The 20,262-nt window shown below is 36.0% G+C and overlaps 1 protein-coding gene across 1 annotated transcript in view; it reads right to left on the reverse strand.

Annotated features, from left to right (window-relative positions):
* The window catches only part of tyn (trynity), a 186,541-nt gene that overhangs the window by 97,378 nt on the left and 68,901 nt on the right, over positions 1 to 20,262 (reverse strand). The window lies entirely within an intron of this gene.

Here is a 20,262-nt window from a genome sequence, read left to right on the forward strand (position 1 = left end):
ATACGTTCAAACCCAAATTTCTACAAACTTTGCACGAGGGAGATAAAATTCGTCATATGGAGTATTGTTTATGGATTCAGGGAAATTATCTCAATGACAGGAATTTATTAAAGTATACGAGTATCTTGTAGAGTGATGAGGCCACATTTACCACGAATGGTATAGAACATGAGATTTTGGGCTGAACAAAATCCAAATTGGGTGGTGATTTGTAGAGACCAAATATCTCAGAAAATTAATGTGTACCTAATGTGGTATACTGAACTAAAATATGGTCGGGCCCTTTTTTTTTCGATCAAAGTCTAAACGGACGACTATTCGTTGATTTTCTCGAAAATGCGTTTTCCGATATGTTGGAAGAACTATCTTTAGGTGTGAGACACAATATGATTTTTCAGTTAGATGGTTCATCAGTTCACAATAGTGGCATGAGGAGGGTTTGGCTGAATAGGAACCTAACTATGAAATGGAAAGGACTCAATATCCCTCTCGTAGTATGGCCACCATGATTCCCAGATCTAACTCCATTGAATTTTTATTCACGGAGAACGAACGTTGAAAAATGAAGTTTATGAGGGTAGGCTAACAAATAGGAAAGATCGTCCAATAATTATACGAGCGTGTAGAGAAATCACACCTAGAGAACTGAGAAGAGTTGGAGAAAATAATAGAAGGCGCATGGAAAAATGTGTTCGCTTGGAGAAAAGTTTGATAAAAGGCACAACAATATAAAATTGTCAACAATTAAATCAATTGAAATTGATTGTTTTTAATTGAAAACGTGATTTTGAAACTACTACTTCGAAAGATTTTTGAACTACATAAAATTTTTCGCTACAAAAAATACTTGATTTTCTGAAAATAATGGGAAGATAAGAATCTGAATTAACATTAACCACCCTCAAATCTCATTAATATCGTTTCCATTCCACTTACAAAATTAACATTTCCTCTGTTATCAACTTTGCGAGAAAGAATACTTTCCTGACACCAAAATAAAAAATAAATTATTTATTTGAAAACAAAAGTCAAATTTCTCCTGAAGAATTGATTTTTCATGTAAACATTCTGATTTTCTAAAATGGGTTCGTGTTTTGATGTCAAAACAACAAAAAATCTACTTCAATAATTACGGAAGATACGGGGGTGTTTCCGTTAAAAGTAAGACAAAACTGGATTTTTCAGGACTGCATTTTTTTCAGGAGAAAAGTGTATTTGTAGTAAGTTGGTAGTCCTGATTACGAATCTGAAGGAATTTTGAGCCTATTTTGCCCCCTAGTATGTTTTACCGTAAAAATGGGTTGTTCCATCGCGAGTGGCGGGCAGTGTCATTTTGGCCAACATCAGTTAGGTGGAAGGTACATTTTGAGTATTTCCATCAGTCTTGATAGTTTCATCATTCTACCTCAATTGTTACGGAAGATACGGGGGTGTTTCCATGAGAAATGAGACACACTGTATATTAACCTTATATATGTATGTATATCCACTCACAGGCAGTACTGCTTCCGTGGTATTGCCTAATTAACAATCTGTACCCTTATATCGTTGTGAGTAAATTATTATTATTAGAACACAAAATGGAAAAAAATCATTTTTACTGTTGGAGAAGAATATATTGAAGAATTTTGAACTCCGATAAAATGCCAGTATTCAACTTGATGTGACAAAATTTCTAGTAAACAAGTACTACCAGTTTTGAAATCTCGTAAGCTTGCCATGTAACTGAAGAATTTCAAGGTTCAAATAAAAATGTAAAAAAACGTTTGAACCGTTTTGAAAACCATAAGTTTGAGGTCAGACATCAGACGGTAGTGTGGCAACTTTGTTAAGAACCACACTGACTAATGGAGTAACGTTACTTTACATGATGCATTTTTGAGTTACCATAACGTAGGCGCCTGTTAATTGGTATGACGAAATCAACTAATAAAATATATCGAGTTGTCAATATCAGCTAAAAATTTTCCATCTTCAGGACTCTGAAAATGAATATTGATGATTGTGTATACATCACGGACATTTTCAAAATTAATCTATTCGGATTTCGGTTAACTATATGTGCTGAAAATTCTCGGGCCTAACACATAGGTAGTTTTATTGCATTCTCCGCTTTTTCAGTTAGTAATAACCTTCAAAAGAAAGTTGATGAAATTCCATGATATCTATTCATAAGAGTGACACCACTTTTGCTGACTTCAAACGTGGTCGTAGAGACACCGAACGTAGTGGACGTCCACCAGGAAACATAAAAAAATCCACAAAAACGTTTTGAATGATCGCAAAGTGAAGTTGCGTGTGTTAGCTGACATTATAAGGATATCAAAAGAACGTGTTGGCTCCATATTATTGCATGAACATTCGACTATGAGAAAGCTCTGTTCAAAGTGGGTGCCAAAAACAAGAACGTCTTGATGATTCTGAGCAGTGTTTGGCCATGTTTAAACCCAATGAACCGGAATTTTTGCATCGATATGTAACAATGGATGAAACATAGATCCAGAATCAAAACGACCGTCATCTGAGTGTCACAAGTCAATTAAAAGAATTACAAAACTACATGAACGGAACTTCAAATTGCTCCCACATCCACCGTTTTTGCCAGATTTGGCCCCCAGCGACTACTGGCTGTTCGTAGACCTCAGAAAATTCGTCACCGGTGAGAAATATTGCTCGAATGCAGAGCATTAAGAGAGTCATAGTTACGACCGCACCGGGGGGCCTGGGGGGCCGGTTAGGCCCCCCAGACGTACCCTGGCGTTGGATGCGATCGGGCGAGGAGGGGTGGATTTTCGGGAAATCCTTGCGGGTACCGCCCCTCACCCCACACCAACAGGATTTCGCAGGGCTTCCTCCCGCTCACCGAACCCGGAATTGCTTCCTTACATATACTTAGTGTGGCTAACCAAGAGACAGGACCATCGGCAGCGTTCGACCGAACGTTCGTACAAGTTAACTAAGCTCTTCTTTCGCCAGAGAGTGCTCGCATCGCACACCTGCCCCCGCCAACCATGCCAAATCAATTGGGAGTATGGTCCCGGAAGTGGCCGGCCGGGGTCCTAAGCTCGGATACTAGTAGCTCTGTCCAATTGGGTTCCGACACCTCAAGCGTCTGCCTTGGTGCCCTCCAAGGCTAGACTCGGATACTAGAGCCCGGAAGGACCGCAAGCCCCGACACCTCGAACGCTTGGATCCGTACAGAAGCAGGCGAGGATCACGGAACAGCATAAGCCGTCCAGTGCCTCATAATGGGGCTGCAATGCACCAATGAATGGATTACCGCAGCCCTGTATCCCTTTACTCGCTAGCGGAGCCGCTGCCCCTAAGAGGCCAACGCCAGTTGGAGATGAGGCTTACTAGCCTCCAGCCGCGAGCGGGCACTCACCTCCCCCCTAGAACTCATGTTAGGAAAGTTCCCTTTCCAACGTTTGATGAGTAACCGTCGAGGACTCTCACGAGCATCCTCTACCACACATCATATGTCGAAGATGTCGCGCCCATTACCCGTATAGGTGCGGGATAGGGCGGTTCATCAACAACTTTTGGGTGTACGCCGTGTGGTCTGCACCGCATACCCTTACGTTACCCCAAGGGGCACTCATGTTAGGAAAGCTACCTTTCCAGCGTTGGATGAGTAACCGCCGAGGGCTCTTGCGAGACACCTCTCCCACACATCTAGCTTGAAATCGGCCAACGCCTGTTGCCCGATGCGGGATAGGGTGGTTGACCGATAACTTTACTGGGTGAGTATTGCATTGCAGAGTGGTATTGAAATGTTAGAGCGGCGCTGAAATGGTTGTGTGGCAGATTTTCATTAGTTCAATATTCTATTCCAAAATATATGAGTCATTTTCTTCTATATCTTGGTAACGATCTCCTATGGGTCCTGGTTTAGATATCTGTTTCCATAGTATTCAGGCATTTCTCTTTCCATCATTTTATTCCTCCTCCCTAGTGAGATTCCAATATCATGTTTTCGGCTTTTCTCATATTCTTTGTGGGGTTGGTGTTTATCTGGCCAGTTGATAATCATCTTATTTTTCCTAACCATTGCGATTTGATTGGTCTCACTATGTTTTCGTAACCTAGTTACTTTTTTTGTCTGGGGTGATGTTATGTCGTAGAATAATTGTTCTCATTTAATTTATAGTCTTCTAGACTATTCTTCATTTTTCATTTATCACTTTTCTTTCTATCCTATAGTGACGATAAATAGTGGTAATTTTTTGTATATTTCAATTTTTGTCGTTTTGTTCATCTCCTTATTTTTATTATATTCATATTCCTTTCGAAAACTTGGCTTTCTTTGGTAATTTTTTTTTGTTATTCCTACTTTTACGGAATTCTTCTAAATCACTCCAAGGCGGTTGAAACTCTTAACATTTGAAAATTTGAAGCTGGCAATTCTCAGATACCCATTTTGATTTTTGTTTTCAACTCACTTCCATATATTTTGTCCCATTTTTATTCATGTTCAGTTAATATTTCTCTGTTTAATTTTGTAGTTCCTTAAACACTTTGATTTCATTGGTTTCCGTCTTTCCTGTTATTACTTCTGCATTACATTTTTTGTATTCAACTTTCTTTCACTAGTATTAAGATTAAGAGTCTATCCGTCTTTCTATTTCAGCCTGTAGTGTCAAAGGTGCTTTTGAAGTCAATGAATACTACGTGGACTTGTCTGTTGTGATCCATTTTTTCCAGGATTTGTTTCAATGTATGTGAAGCACTCATCTTAATCTTCCTGGCCTGAATTTATTTTGGTAGTTTCCTAGTTTTTTTCAACATATTTTTCGATTTTTTGACTCAATATATTGGTGAATATATTAAAGGGTGATTGATCTCTATTTTTTTATCTCAATTTTTATATGTGTTATGATTTTTGTGTTCATTATCCAGGAATTTTTCTTTGCATCAATATCTTCTTTATAATTTGGCTTATTTGCTCCTGTATTTCTTTTCCTCGGAATTATATCAAAATTAATATACTTAAATAATATTGAACTGAGTAGTTAGTGAGAGGTTTGGAGACTTGTGGCTACTTTCTTTCATCTTAGCTCATAACTTTGATTTAAATAGCGTATTGCAGAAATTGTTTCGAATGAAAATTGAAATATATCCAGAGAAATGGGATTTATATTCATTATCTCGTAATTATCGTTATATATCTCTTTTAATGGTTTCCACTGGCGAAAATTCAATCCTCCTAAGATTTTAATCCCCTTTTCTGATCATGATAATGAAACTAACGTATTCACAGACGCGACTACCCATTCGACAAGAGTGCTTTCAAATATTACTGCAGCACGCATATGACCAATTTATTCCATTTATGGAATCTCGTCGCAAACTTGAAATTTTACTGCACTCCTTAGAGCTTCCACTACATAAAGCAGTCTGGATTTTTCCAGGTTACAGCTGAATCTGAATAACTAACCATAAATTTGAATAACTGAATGGAAAATGTGTCGATTTGTGTCGTAAATCTATTCAGGCCCACTGGCCATTGATTTGTCGATGGTGGGTTCGAATATTCACTTGGGATGGTTTCTTATGCAGAGGTTGTTTAGATCACAATCATTTTGATATATACTATAGTGTGGTGATGCCAGAAGATATGTCCTCCAAGGGGTTGAATGATCAATTTATTTCACACACCTTTATCCATATGTGACGAATTTGGCCGATACTTGATGAAAATTCATAACAGATTGAAGTAACACAAGTTTTATTATCAGGAATAGTGGTAATAAATGATGCGGCTCACTGTATTGATAGAGAGAGAGAGAGAGAGAGAGAGAGAGAGAGAGAGAGAGAGGGTATGTGTTTATTATCCAAGATATATGACCTTATTCATCATTGTGTAAAACTTTGAGATATTTATTCAAATTTTCACTTTAACATTTTTTCGGATTCGAGAAAATTTGCAATAGTAATGTTTATTTCTTCACACCATCCAGAAGTAGAGATTTCAGCGAACAAAAAGCACACCAATTTTTTTTGAGAAAACAGATATTTTGACATTGGAATTTTCGATACCAAATTAGGGTGCTTTTTCGATATTGAATCAAAATAACACGAAAAATCATTATGTTCAGATTTGAAAAATTGCAGTGTATTCGGAACATGAAAAGGTAAGTTTTCACCAAATTTCGCAAGAAAAATAGAAGTTTGTAGAAGATAAAAATGAAAAACCAAAAAATCGGTTATTTAAATTTTTCGTATACGTTTTGAGGTTATGTGAAAAACTAAAGTATGAACACATAAAATGTAAATCTCTTTATTATCACCAACTTTGCCATTCAATTTTTTTCCATAGAATTTGTTGTTTTGCTGGAAATGGCTGGAAATGGCATCAGGATCACACTTGGTCATCCTACCTAACTATAAGTACAACAGAACACGCAGGGCAATAATGTTATTAAAATTCATAACCATATTCAAATGCCATGAAAACATATAGTTGGAGTGAGTTCGAAAATGTACTGAAAAATTATTATATCTATACGACGATGAATTTTTAAAATGCAATGACGAATTGAATATAGGATAAAGAAAATAACTTTTGTCTGATTTCTACTAAGTTTTTTTTTTCGTTACAACCGGTTTTGGTTTGTTAAACCATTTTCAGTTAAAGAAACGGTCGAAACGAATAAAAAACATAGTAGAAATCAGACAAAATTTATTTTATTCATCCTATATTCAATATAAACTTCTACAAAATAAATAAGTCAACAATCGAACAATGACAAATTGATAACTGATCTATAACCATATGTAGCAAATACCTAGCCATCTTTTCTCTTAGCTTCATAACTTATACATTATTATCATTCACTCTGAGAAATCAATATATCTTGTAAGAAATGTAACGCAGGTGTTTCCCCTTCGTAGAGAAAGATGCCATTGCCTTCACTTCAGTTGAGTGGTTCAGCCTAGCACCAATGATGATACCTTGGCGGGTCGAAACAGTGCTGTCTAGTTTTGTATCACGGGTTCATCTAGTTGCCTTGCAGTGAAAGCTGCAGTGGAAGACAGAGAACGAATCTTGTTCGGCGGTCTGTTGATTGACAGATTTAAAATTTGTCAATTGACACTTTTCATGTCTGCCGATAGAAAACAATGCAATGGTGCCAAAAATCTATCAATCAAAAAATTGAAAAATACAATTTTGTTGATGTGAAAATAAAAAATCTGTCAATCTTTTTCACTTCAAAGGGTTTTACAAAAACCGCGGCACGTGTTTCGCTATACAATAACTTCCTAAAGCGTAAACAGTTTACGTGAAAATCATACCATTAACTGTATTAATAAGTTTTAATATGGATTTTCATCAAGTATCTGTTAATCTGTCAATTTGCATTTTCAAATCAGTCAATTGAAAATTGACATTTTTCAAATCACCCAGGTATAATTTTTTTCTGTGAAATCGAAAGCATTCAGAGTGGTTTTATATGAAGGATATTGCAGAAAATTACATTTTATGTCAATTAAGTCATAAGAAAAAATCAAAGAATTCGGGATTCATCACCAGACAGCCCGTTGTACAGCTAATCAGTGAAGTTGGTCTGCCTGAGTAATTATGGTCATTTTCTCTTACGAAGACGCCATATGAGATCGATAGAATACTCAAACTTTGAATTAACCAACGAAAATTAGTTATGGATTTTCATCAAGTATTGGAAAATCCAAATGAGGTCCGTTGCAAGGCCAAACTTCGACATCGACCTGCATTGTAGTGAAAACTGCAGAGAGTGATAGAGGACGAATCTCGTTCGGTTGTTGTGATAATTGCAGAGAAATAAAGAAGACGAATATCATTCAGCTGTTGACGTAGAAGCTTGATTTTGCAACTGACCGCCTTGGGGTTCCTTATTTATCAGTAGTATTTGTGGTTTTTGTCATCTGTCGATCCAATATATCGCGTCTTCATTTGTTTGGAATTCTATTGTCTAATATGATATAAATTGATTTGAAACCCCTGAAAAATAACAATTATATTAAGCAAATGAAAAACTGAAAAAATCAATAAAATAAAATACAAGCAACAACCAAATTGAAAAATTCAAAGCATTTTGTTGAACTACTAAAGGCAATCGAATTCAAAGAGCAGGATCAACTGGTTAGTTTCGATGTGGAAAGGAACAAACTTACCAATACAAGTAATCATGGAATCACTAGGATGCTGTGTACGAAACTGCTACTTCCAACTGAAGGACGAATCCTTTACGCAAGATGAGGGACTGCCAACGGTATCGCCACTTCCACCGGTTACAGCTAATATATATATATATGGAGTGGGTTGAAACTCTGGCTATTGAAAAGGCCCACAAGAAGCCCCGAGCCATGGGAATGCAGAACTAGACACCTTCCTGAAGCACATCAATAGCGTAAAACCTTCCATCACCTTCACAATGAATTGCCATTCTTAGACGTATTGGTGAAGAGAATCGACACTAAATGGGAAACATCTGTATATCGAAAACCCACTCACACAGGACAGTATCTGAAAAGGAATCCAACCACCATCAATCGACTAAGAGAGGAATCATCAAGACTCTAGTAGACTGTGCATTCGGGCTCTGTAATACAAAGGAAGGTCTCCAAAAGGAACTAGGCATCATCAAAAGCGACCTTCAATGGAATGGTTACTCAAAAGTGATGGTGTAACAGGCTTTAGCTAGAAGACAGCAAGAGCTCCACAAGGAAGAGAAGTCGCCACAACCAGTACCTTGTACTTTCCTACATCAGAGGAATGTCGGAAAGGATAAGAAGGATTGGGTCCAAGTATAACATTAGAACATACTTCAGATCTGGGAACACTATCCATAGCAGCCTCACGAAAACCAGGCTACCAAATGCGGGCTGCGATTCCAAGAATTGCATTTACCGGATACCCTGCGAGTGCGGAGAATCATACATCGGTGAAACTGAGAGGCCATTGAAAGTTCGCATTGACGAGCGCAAGAAACACACACAGCGAGGAGAAACCAGCAAATCAGGAATAGCAGAGCATGTTTGGACTCATCAGTATAACATCAAGTGGGCTCAAGATGAAATCATCCACAAGGAGGAACACTGGTTTAGGAGAAAATTCATAAAAGCCGCATATATGTTGTCCAACAATCCATTTAGCCAAGCGTGCGTAGAGATACGCAACATATGGAAACCTCTAATCAAGCGGAACACGACCAACTCCCGCCAAACGGTCATCTCCCGCTAAAACCAATGAAGCGGAGAGAGGGAAGAGGGGATAGGTGAAAGCACTCGAATGACCTATAAATAGTCAGATCTCGGAGAAATAAGTACAAATATCACCCGAAGATGATTGTGGATACTAACAATCGAAACGTCGTGAAGTACCTGTGTTTGGAATTTTTGTAATTTTTTATTTTCATTTCTTGTTAACAAATTTTCATCCCGTGTTGATAGATGAATTTTTTAAATTTTTTGGTTGTTGCTTGTAAATTATTTTATTTTAATTTCAGTTTTTACTTGCTCAATATAATTGTTATTTTCCAGCTAACTTTTTCAACAGATTTTTTCAGGGATTTCAAATCAATTTATATCATACTAGACAAAGGAAGTCGGAACTAATGAAATCCACCACGAAACATTGTCAACCACCTTCAGATGAATGAAGTCTATACGTACTTGAAGTATCATAAATACTTTATTTCTGATCATTTCAATTAGCCTAAGTGAAAACTAATTTTATTTTTGTAATAAAAAAACATGTTATGATGAACTACCAGAAACTATTCCAATCAAATAACAGCTCGGAGGATAAATGACGGAGCGTATCACTTCTGAATCAAATGAAGTTTTCTTAGCGTAAGCGAATACTTACATAGCTTTTTAGAAAAGTGCATGAAAAATTATTATGTAGAAAGAGTAAGTAGACGATAAATAAACACCGGTATTCGATCTGGCATCATCATAGCAGTTACTAGGATAAAATAGTGAAATTATTAGTTATTAAGAAATCCACTGAAATAAAAAGATATTTTTCATCAATTGCAGTAACTTGAATTTCAAATCATAGAATGCTGTGTAACGCATTTGACTTTTTCTTGAAACTTTTGCAATGGGTATACATTTTCTACAGTAAAAATGGCCATTCCCGCAAGCAGAATTTTGTACTGTTTTTACGGCTTCATTGGATGTTTTATATGCAGTTTATATTGAAGAATCGAATTTAATAATTTCAATCAACCTCAAAAAGTTTAGTAATTGATGGTTTCTTTTTATTCTTTCTAACCTACCACACCACTGTCGTAGGGGGTTTGTCGAATACAAATCAATTACACTTTAATAAAGCCTCGAGTGGGATGCATTGCGACTTTTGTAAAACATTCCTTTCCATGCATTGCATGTGCTCCAATTATCTCGTAGCATTCGTATAGAAGATTTATGCGTTTTCCATGATGAAGTGGTTCGCGAGCAGTAACATTGAAGAGGCGTTTAGAAAAACGGATCATTAGGCCAGAATGGTGTTCGGTTATTCACCAAAATGAAGATAAGACTTGTAAATGGGCCTAGTGGAGCAAATGAAATGAAACATGAATGGTAGTGGAACAAATATTTTTGAAAACAAGTTGGCGACCTGTCGACACGGTTTGCGTGGCCACGCCAGCAATTGGTTTAACGTGCGGCTATAGACGTTTCACATCAATAATAAAAGTAACAATTGAACTACGGTTAAAGTTAAACAAAACTGGGATCCATATAGTCTCTGCGATACTGTCTATGAAGTACATTTCGTTGATTTACTTCATCCGCAATTTTATTTTGATACAAGCACTTCTTCGTGTATTTTTGGTTATCATAGGGTTGCCCTAGCTCGAGGTATATAATATTCATATTTTCCTGTACAAGAAGACAAAACAGTTTACGTTTGCAGTTTATTAGCGAACGGTCTCGTTTTGATGATAACTGGCACTCAATTCAGCGGAGAGAGATGGCTATACAAACAAGAGTCTTCGGCAATTTCTTAGATTTTTAGATCAATCGATGACGCATTACTATCGTTTGATAGCTTACATTATTTACCTGTTCCTAATTGAAAAGATTCTGTGACTTCAATTCTTTTATAGTTCATACATTGTTTTCACACGTATGACAAACTGTGATCATTTTTCATTTCACAGTAAGTAAATTTCGCATATTTCAACCTCAAATTGGGAATAGCTCTGTCTAAAATTCCGAATATTGTTAGGTATCGAAGTTGAAAAATGGAATGTGAGATATATGTTTATAAATCGCTCATAAATTTTATGAAACTGCTCTGAAATCATGAGATAAGATTTTCTGCATCGGTGAATTTGCAAAATGAAAGCGATTCTTCATTGAAAAGTCAGGTTGTTCGGAGCAGTAGCCACATTGTTCGTTTTTATAATTTTCAGAAGTGTATTCTTTTATTGTTCTAACTGTACATGCTTTGCTGTGTTAAAAATCACACGTTAAAAGGTAAGACCTCGTCAATCCTTAGCTCGCACAAGTTTCTCAACTTCTGAGAGTTGTCGTTCGTATGGGGCGACAGCTGATTAACGGAAAAGCAGATTTCAAACAGATTTTTTTGCCTGGTTCAGTGACATTTAGCAATGATTTGAAAAGTATTATAGGGACAGAAATAACAATTATGGTTTGCTGGTTGCTGGTTTGCTGACTTCAAACGTGGTCGTAGAAACACCGAAGATGCAGAACGCAGTGGACGTCCAAATGAGGCAGTAACACCAGAAAACATAAACAAATCCTCAAAATCGTTTTGTGTGATCGAAAAGTGAAGATGCGTGAGTTAGCTGACATTCTACAAATTTCAAAAAAACGTATCGGCTATGACTATGAGAAAACTCTGTTCGAAGTGGGTGCCGCGCGAGCTCACTGTTGACCAAAAACAAGAACGTCTTGATGATTCTCAGCAGTGTTTGGTCATGTTTGAACATAACAAACCGGAATTTTTGCGTCCATATGTGACAATGGATGAAACATGGATCCATCACTCCTCTCCGGATTCAAAACGACCGACATCTGGGTGGAGAGCAATTGGTGAACCTCGTCTAAAGCGCCCGAAAGTACAACAATCGGCTGGAAAGGTTATGACCTTGGTATTTTGGGATGTGCGTGGTGTAATATTCATCGATTATCTTGAAACATCATCAACAGTGAATATTATATAGCGTTATAAGAGCGTTCAAATGCTGAAATTGTAAAAATAACCACATATGCCGAAAAATTTTTTTGTCAAAACTGAATGAATTGAACTTTGAATTACTCCCACATCCACCGTATTTGCCAGACTTGGCTCCCAGCGACTACTGGGTGTTCGCAGACCTCAAAATAATGCTTCCCGGTAAAAAATTTCGCTCGAATGCAGAGGTTATTGCTGAAACTGAGAACTATTTTGAGGCAAACAAATATGGTGTTGAAATGTTAGAGCAGCGCTGACTAATCGGGTGGCTCTGGATTGTGATTCCGTTGATGAAAAAAAAAAAACTTTTGAATAAAACAAAACGCATTTTTTTCCTTAGACTCTGGACTTTTCTGCTGACGTATTGATCATACACCTGTTGATAAATGAGTAAGATTATGTGGCTCAAGCCGTTTATTCTACACAAATAGTTTTCACAACTAATATAAATTATAGTCATTCATCTGAACTTGAGGTGAATTGGTTTTTTCAGTGAATGCAAGAATTGCTTTAACGAAAATCTGATGTATTACCAATATATTCTGGTCTTTATATAATGAACAGAAGAATAAAGTTTCGGATTGAATGACTTTTTTTTTGATAACTAATTTCCACTACTGTTTGAAGATTTCAGTATGGTTTTTTGAATTCCTTCTTATCCAGTTGAATCATAACTGATGATTCCACCGAGGCGTGATACCAAATTTTTGACTTTGACAAGGAAAATATGCTTACAGTATCTGGTGAACTTCATAGAGTAATGACCGCTTTTTTTCAGGTTTGGATTCGGAAAAGTTGCAATAAATGATTGTAGTGTCACGAAAATATGTATGTGAAATCTCAGCTCAATTGAAGTTAACTGGTTCAAAATTATGTTTCAAGATTTGTTTCACAATAATGGATGGAATCTCGTACCATATGCAATATCTAATAATAAGAAAAGCTCAGAAGTTGTCCAATTCAATAAGAATATCAGTGGAAGAAACGTGCTTCGACAGACGTGCAAAAGTAACCGATTCAAAATGAACCTACCCTGATAATCTTCTTCTTCGAAACCCTCATAAGCCGAGTCGTTCTAGGTACATTATTACAACAATATCCCTCCTAATTACTTAATCATACACCTTCGTGTACGAGGAATGCACCAGAAGCCATAAAACACGGCGACGCCGTACGTTGAGGCAGAAAAAATACATTGTTTGACCTTGAATCCGACCATTTCGACGGAATTCTTCAGATTCGTTCAATTTTCTCCCATCGAGAAGCCATTATACGCTCCTGTGGAGTCTAATTATTTCATTTTCTCGGTCTGCAAATAGCGTCGTTATGAAAGAGTCAATGCCCCAGTTTATTACATGAGTAGGTACCTATTGAAGTTTTTTTGGGCTTGCCTAATGACATGATTCTAGAAAAAACTCTTGGAAACGCAGGATTAAACGATAAAATGAATTAAGAAAATAGAAAGGGTCCAATGAAGCTCAAGTTATGGCATTTCTTATGAAATTTATTGCTTTCCCCAATTGATATTTAGGTTGCTATTTTCAATATATGTGAATGGTCCCCCCAAAATGAACAGCTCTGGAAAAGTTTTGATTGGCTTTCGGGTTTTGCCGAAAGCCAATCATGGTTTTATCATGGTTATAATCTCCAAACGTTCCAACTGCAACTGCGGCAGTCATCTGAAACTGAAACAGTTTCGAGAAAAGTACTTCGACCACGCCACTGAAGATGACTGCCGCAGTTGCAGTTGAAACGTTTGGCAATTACATCAAAAGGAAACCACGGCAAAACCCGGAATCCAACCTAAACGTTGTCGTCAACAATTCGACGTCAACATGGACTGAACCCAAAATTAGAAGCCGGACTGATCTGGCTTGTATTGTGGATTGGTTCAACTATAAGAAATTTATTGTTAATCGTGAAAAAACTTTGTTAGTGCCTTTTGTCGGTTATATATCTTCTTTACTAGGTTAGGTTAGGTCAAAAGTGAATGGCTCTATTCGACCCTCCACCGCAACCCGCAAGGGTTCATTGTGGCTCACACCTATTCACACTCAACCAAATAAACCCAGCTTCTTAACGAAGCTGATTAGTTTGTATGGCGAGTAGTCTTTAGAAACAATCAGTGAATCTGTTTCTGTTTAAAATTTGTATTTGAATCTGGTATTTGAATTCGAAATGGAATGAACATGTGAATGAAGTCATCAAAATATTGATTCCATTTTTCACAAATTGATGTATTTGAGTACTATTTTGTGTTCCTCTCCATTCAAAAATATTCATAATGCATGGTACAAATTCAGGCTAGACTATGCTTCGGAGGAATTTCTCATACACATTCACAAAAATTCTCGTAATAATATGTGAGTATCGAGAGAAATTAATTTCCGTTACTACGTTATTTTTTAACGAGACTAAGGTCTCTGATGTGAGATACATCTATTTCAAGAATTTAACGAATTTCCTTTTGAGACCAGATAAAATCAATCATTAATACTTAACGAAGTATAAAAGAAAAAAAAAAGGTTTTGTAATAATAATTAGATACCATGACTAATAAATTGATGGATGTAGCCGTTACTACGTGGTAGGAAATCATAATGAAGAAAAGAGAATTTCTTTGTTTTTTACCACTTTTATTTGTAACTAACGTTACTGCAGTTTTGTCCTATAAGACATTTTAAAACTTAAACTCGAACTTAAAATAACAATGGTTCATAACATTAGCCCTTTTATACCATCCCTGTAGGCACTAATAGAGGTACTTGGCTTGATTGACTACCTGAATTTACAGTTACAGTTTACAATGCAGATTTGCCAATTTAAAAACCGGTGAGTATACTAAATCGATTTGATCATTTAACAGGTTGCACCCGCAATGTTTATGCTTGTGAATTTCCAAGGATTCTAAATAATGGAGTTCGTAACCCTTTTCCTTGCATAGTGCAAAATTTCCGTATCGTTTAGATTCGGAAACTTGTAGTTGCATGCCAAGGAATGGTTTGAAAACGTCGAATCATTTTTTCCTAGTCTAAAGGACTTTTCATGTTCAGCACACCGTTTTTGAAAAATTTCAATCACATTGTCACACATAAACACTATTATACTCCGGACACTTAAGCTTATACACTCCAGATTTCTCCAACTTGTCCACCTTATCTTTGGCAATAAAAATATAATCAGATAACCTGGCATGTGGTCTGAATGTCACTTCTACATTGTTTTTTCTGAAGAAACCCGCATTATCTCTGTTTTTTTCCAAAATATGTTAGAGTTACCCATTTCTCGATTTCTGGTTGTTTGGCCTGATGGTATATTAATCTGTAAGTGAATTTACGGCTTTGTTTTCTGACTAACTTCTGGATTGTGTTAGGAATCACACGTTAAAAGGTAAAACCTCGTTAGTGCTTAGCTCGCACAAGTTTCTCAACTTCTGAGAGTTGTCGTTCGTATGGGGGCGACAGCTAATTAACGGAAAAACAGATTTTAAACAGATAGCATCTGTTTTACCATTATTATGACCTATCTGTGTAATGATATCAATTTCCCTAGCTAGATTGTTAGCAGACAAAGGCAGTGCTGCTCTGTGCAACATTGAATTGTAGGCTGCTAATTGCTAGGTTTTCTGAAAACATTGAACTCAAATCTATTTTGATTGTGTGTCATGGTCAGGTCTGAGAAATTTGTCTGTTTCTCTATCTCTGTTTCGAATGTGAACTGAATGTTGCTATTGAGATCATTCATGAAAGTCATGAATTGGTTTAGCTATTGTGTAGTATCTCTGAAACAGGCGAAAATATGGTCTAAATATCTGTACCAAAAATGAATTATGTTCTTTATCCAGATCGGAATTTTCTATAGTGGTCTCCAAGCTGTTCATAAATATGTCTGCTAAAAGTAGACTAAGGGGTCAGCACATTGGTAAATCTGAATCCTGTTCATAAAATTTGTTGTTGAACTGTAGGTAGCTCTGATTTAGGCACACATCGAAAGTAAAAGTGATATGGTCTACTTTGGCTTGATCTAATATGTCTGAAATGAGGGACTCCCTGGTTGTACGGTATGTTGGAGAACATACTCTTTACATCGAATGAAACTAAAATTGATTTATGTGGCGTGGCTTGGTTCCTTATGTTTTCTACTAATATCAGTGAATTTTTAATGCTGTGAGGTGGGACTTTTTGAACAACTTGTCAAGATGTATTCCTAGTTCCCTTACCGGACTATTTATATACGAAACTACCGGTCTTATGGGGTTATCCTGTTTATGTGTTTTTATCAGACCATATGCTGAACATGAAAGGTCCTTCAGAGTGGAAAAAATGATTCGACGTTTTCAAACCATTCCTTGGCATGCAACCACAAGTTTCCGAATCTAAACGATACGGAAATTTTGCACTATGCAAGGAAGGGTTACAAATTTAATTATTTAGAATCCTTGGAAATTCACAAGCATAAACATTGCGGGTGCAATCAAATTGATTTAGTTCACTCACCGGTTTTTAAATTGGCACATCCGCATTGTGAACTGTAAATTCAGGTACTCAATCAAGCCAAGTACCTCTATTAGTACCTACAGGAGCGGTATGAAAGGGCTAATGTAATAAACCATTGTTAGTTCAAAGTTTAATTTTGAAAATGTTCTTATAAGACGAAACTGCAGTAACGTTAGTTACAAATAAAAGTGGTAAAAAACATATAAAGTTCCAATTCTCTTTTCTCCACCATGATTAATATCTACATATTGTATATTCATGAATGAAATCCATTTTCGTTGTCCAAATATCCTTTTGAGTCCAGTTCCGCGACATTTCATACAATTTTCAGTTTTGAAACTATACTCTCACTTCATTTTTCAGCTATATCTACATTTAACAATCTTGTTAGGTAGAGACAAAATCAGAAAGACCCCCGAGACAAACTGCTATTATCGTCATTGCTAATAAATCTCAACATGAATCAAGTAGCTTTGGTGCATTCTGCATTTTAAGAGCTCATTCTCCATCTCCGACTTGTATCACACTACTATTGTCATTGTGTGGGCAGATAAAATATTCTGTTCGTAATACACATGTCCCCGCATTTGGATGAAACTCTTAATTGGGTTGTTAGTAGGTTTCTTCTGCAATAGAATTCCTCGTAAGGACAATCACGAACAAAATTGATTGATCCAGATTTAAAAACTGGGATTTGCACTCGGAGAAAAAAAACTAACGATGACCACAAACGTGTTGATGTATTGATCGAGTTTTTTGAGACTACAAAACGTTGCTAGGATTTGAATGAGTCAGAGACGATCTTCATGAATTTTAACGAGAATTTATTCCTTGATTGATATCACAAACTTGTTGAATATTAATTTTCTGTCATTCCTTGAACTTCCGGGACAAAGATTACCTAGTTCTAGAATGATAACAAGCCGTAGGTGGAAAATTAGGAAGGAAACGATTCTCTAGAGCTTTTTCGTGTTTGATTTCAAGAAACCATTTGTGATACAGGGCTATTCAAATTTGAGTTTTTGCATGAAAATTTCGTAAACGGTACGGGATAAAGATTTAGTTAAATTGTGGCAAACTTGCCTATTTTTGAGTAATCTTGAATGATTCCGAAAAATCGACAGTACTTCTTTTGATTCTCGAGATATACGGAAAAACCGAAAATTTCTCATTCCTCTTTTTGCTGTATATTTTTTATTTGCAAAGATATTGAAAATCTTATATGATTATCGAATTTTTGGGTAGAATTTCGTCAGAGTAAGGGCATCCTCACCTTTGAAATTTTGACTACGGACCGGTATTTTTTGTAGCAATTTTTTTATTCTGTGTTTCTGTTGTCTGATGTTGTCGCCCTACAAACGACTACCCTCAGAATTTGGAACTTGTGCTTGCTAGAGATGAACAAGATTCTATCTTTCAACGTGTAATTCCTAACACGGAATTGGTGACGTTCTTATAATATCATGAAATTAAAGTTTCGTTGATATTCCTGATAGTATCGATAATTCGATGAATATTTAATGACTTATATTTTTTTTATTATGGCCCTGATAATTACTCCAATTGAAGCAATACTTACATATTATTTGTACCACAACTTATTCTCAGTAACTACCGAGTACCTGAATTGTGTTCGTGATATCACGCATGATAACACATTTTGCTGATAAGCAGTTGTACATAGAGAGAGTAAATATTACTCTTATTGGACTGTGAATTGGCCGATACTTGATGAAAATCCATAAGAAACGTATTCAAAGAGTAAAAACATGCCCGAAGAAGTCATTGTATGGCAATACACGTGTTGCGTTTTTGTGAAACTGAAAATTTCAATTTTTTTACGTATACCTCCGGAATTACTCGAAAATATGTAACTTTGTTACAATTCAACCGACTTTGTAATTTGAATATTCGTGCATATTTGGAAGTTGATGTCAAAGTTAATCCGCATAGCAAAACAATATTATCAGATTTTATATTTTTATGAACTGATCAGTATCATCACTGATTTTAATGCAAATAGTTTGCATGGAGTAATTGTGTTTACTGTTTCAATATTGAGGGTTAGGTTGAATTTCAGAAGACGTTTAAAGAAAAAAATTCATTGGTGGTGCAAGTGATTCTGCATCTTATGTAATGAAAATGTTATTGGTAGTAAGTAGTTTATTTCTAAGGAGTAGATTATTCATAAACTTACCCTAAGGATATAGCTCATCAGAAATTTGTTCTCCTCTCTTTTGCAAACTCACCTGAAAAAGAAAATGATTAGAGCTTTCTAAATCTCTATCGAATGTTCGTAATATAACATCGTTTAAAAAAAAGTGATAATGACCGTTAAATATTACAATTTTATTTTCTGAAAGACTTTTTTTGTGGAGGACTCAATACTTTCTTCTGTTTTTTGGGTATATAACCTTGCATAAATTGAAAAATAAAAGCTTTGTAAATGGAGAATCTGCTGAAAAAGACTAAACTGAAGAGTTCTCGGTTATGGAAGATTATATACCAAAAAAAACAGTAGAAAGTATTACATTTTTATTATTTCACTGCAGATTTGATACTCAGTTCCTAGTGGCACTCAGTTCAACTGCAAACCAGGATTCCAAATGCCATTAATTACAAAGACAAGCTTTGACTTCAACTGCCGAACTAGAGTAGTCTTTTATACTCCCCTGCAGCTTTCAGAAACCACTTGAAATCAGAGCCTGAAGGAAAAATATCTATTTTTCACTTACACCCAGGATTGTCCTTATAGGACTTTTGGAGTCTAGCAATACATTTGTCGTTCATCCTAACACCGCTAATGAGATTCTATTACGACAGATAGAAACAGCGTTATCTTGTTTTGGATTACGAAATTCTTGCTTTGATGTTTACTGAAGAAAAGTTAGAAGTAGAAAAAATAATGAGACATATCTGTCAGTGAATAGATTGAACTCATGAATCTTTCATTTGCAGCTCTAGAATACATCTTAATCCATCTTCATTCAGACCTGACCATTTTTGAATGCATGCGACCGCAGTTTATTTAACATAATGACTACACTTGGAACATCGTGCAGAGACTCAAATGGCTTCACTTCGAAGAAAACAAAGAATGTATATCATGATATGGTTATACGGAAAGATTAAAGACTTATAAGTATGAAACATAAGTATGAAACATATATGTATATATGGAACCAACAAATAATGGGGCTAAGCAGCAAATGAAAGAGTACTCTTTAAAGTTTGTCCAAGCTTTCGGAAATTTAATAAATTGTTTCCATCATCAGGGATGCTACAATTTGAGGGTGTAAGTAATATTAATATATAATTATGAATGGTTAGACTTACAACTTTTTGAGGATGTTTCATACGATGGATATGTAAAATATTGGACACAACATGATGGATGAATTTTGATACAATACATTTATAAAACTGGTTAAAGGATGTCTAATATTGGATAAAATATTTGTGAAAAACGTTACAGTTTAAAATTATTTTGAAGGAAGAATAATGTCACATGTCGAAATTTCACAAAACATTAATTTGGAAGGATTGACAGATAGTTGACATGACATATGTCAGTGG

This window comes from Leptinotarsa decemlineata, unplaced genomic scaffold (genome assembly GCF_025532065.1).
Source record: "Leptinotarsa decemlineata unplaced genomic scaffold, Ldec_3_MD MMD2_tig00003335_RagTag_RagTag, whole genome shotgun sequence".
In the NCBI taxonomy this organism is placed as follows: Eukaryota; Metazoa; Arthropoda; class Insecta; order Coleoptera; family Chrysomelidae; genus Leptinotarsa; species Leptinotarsa decemlineata.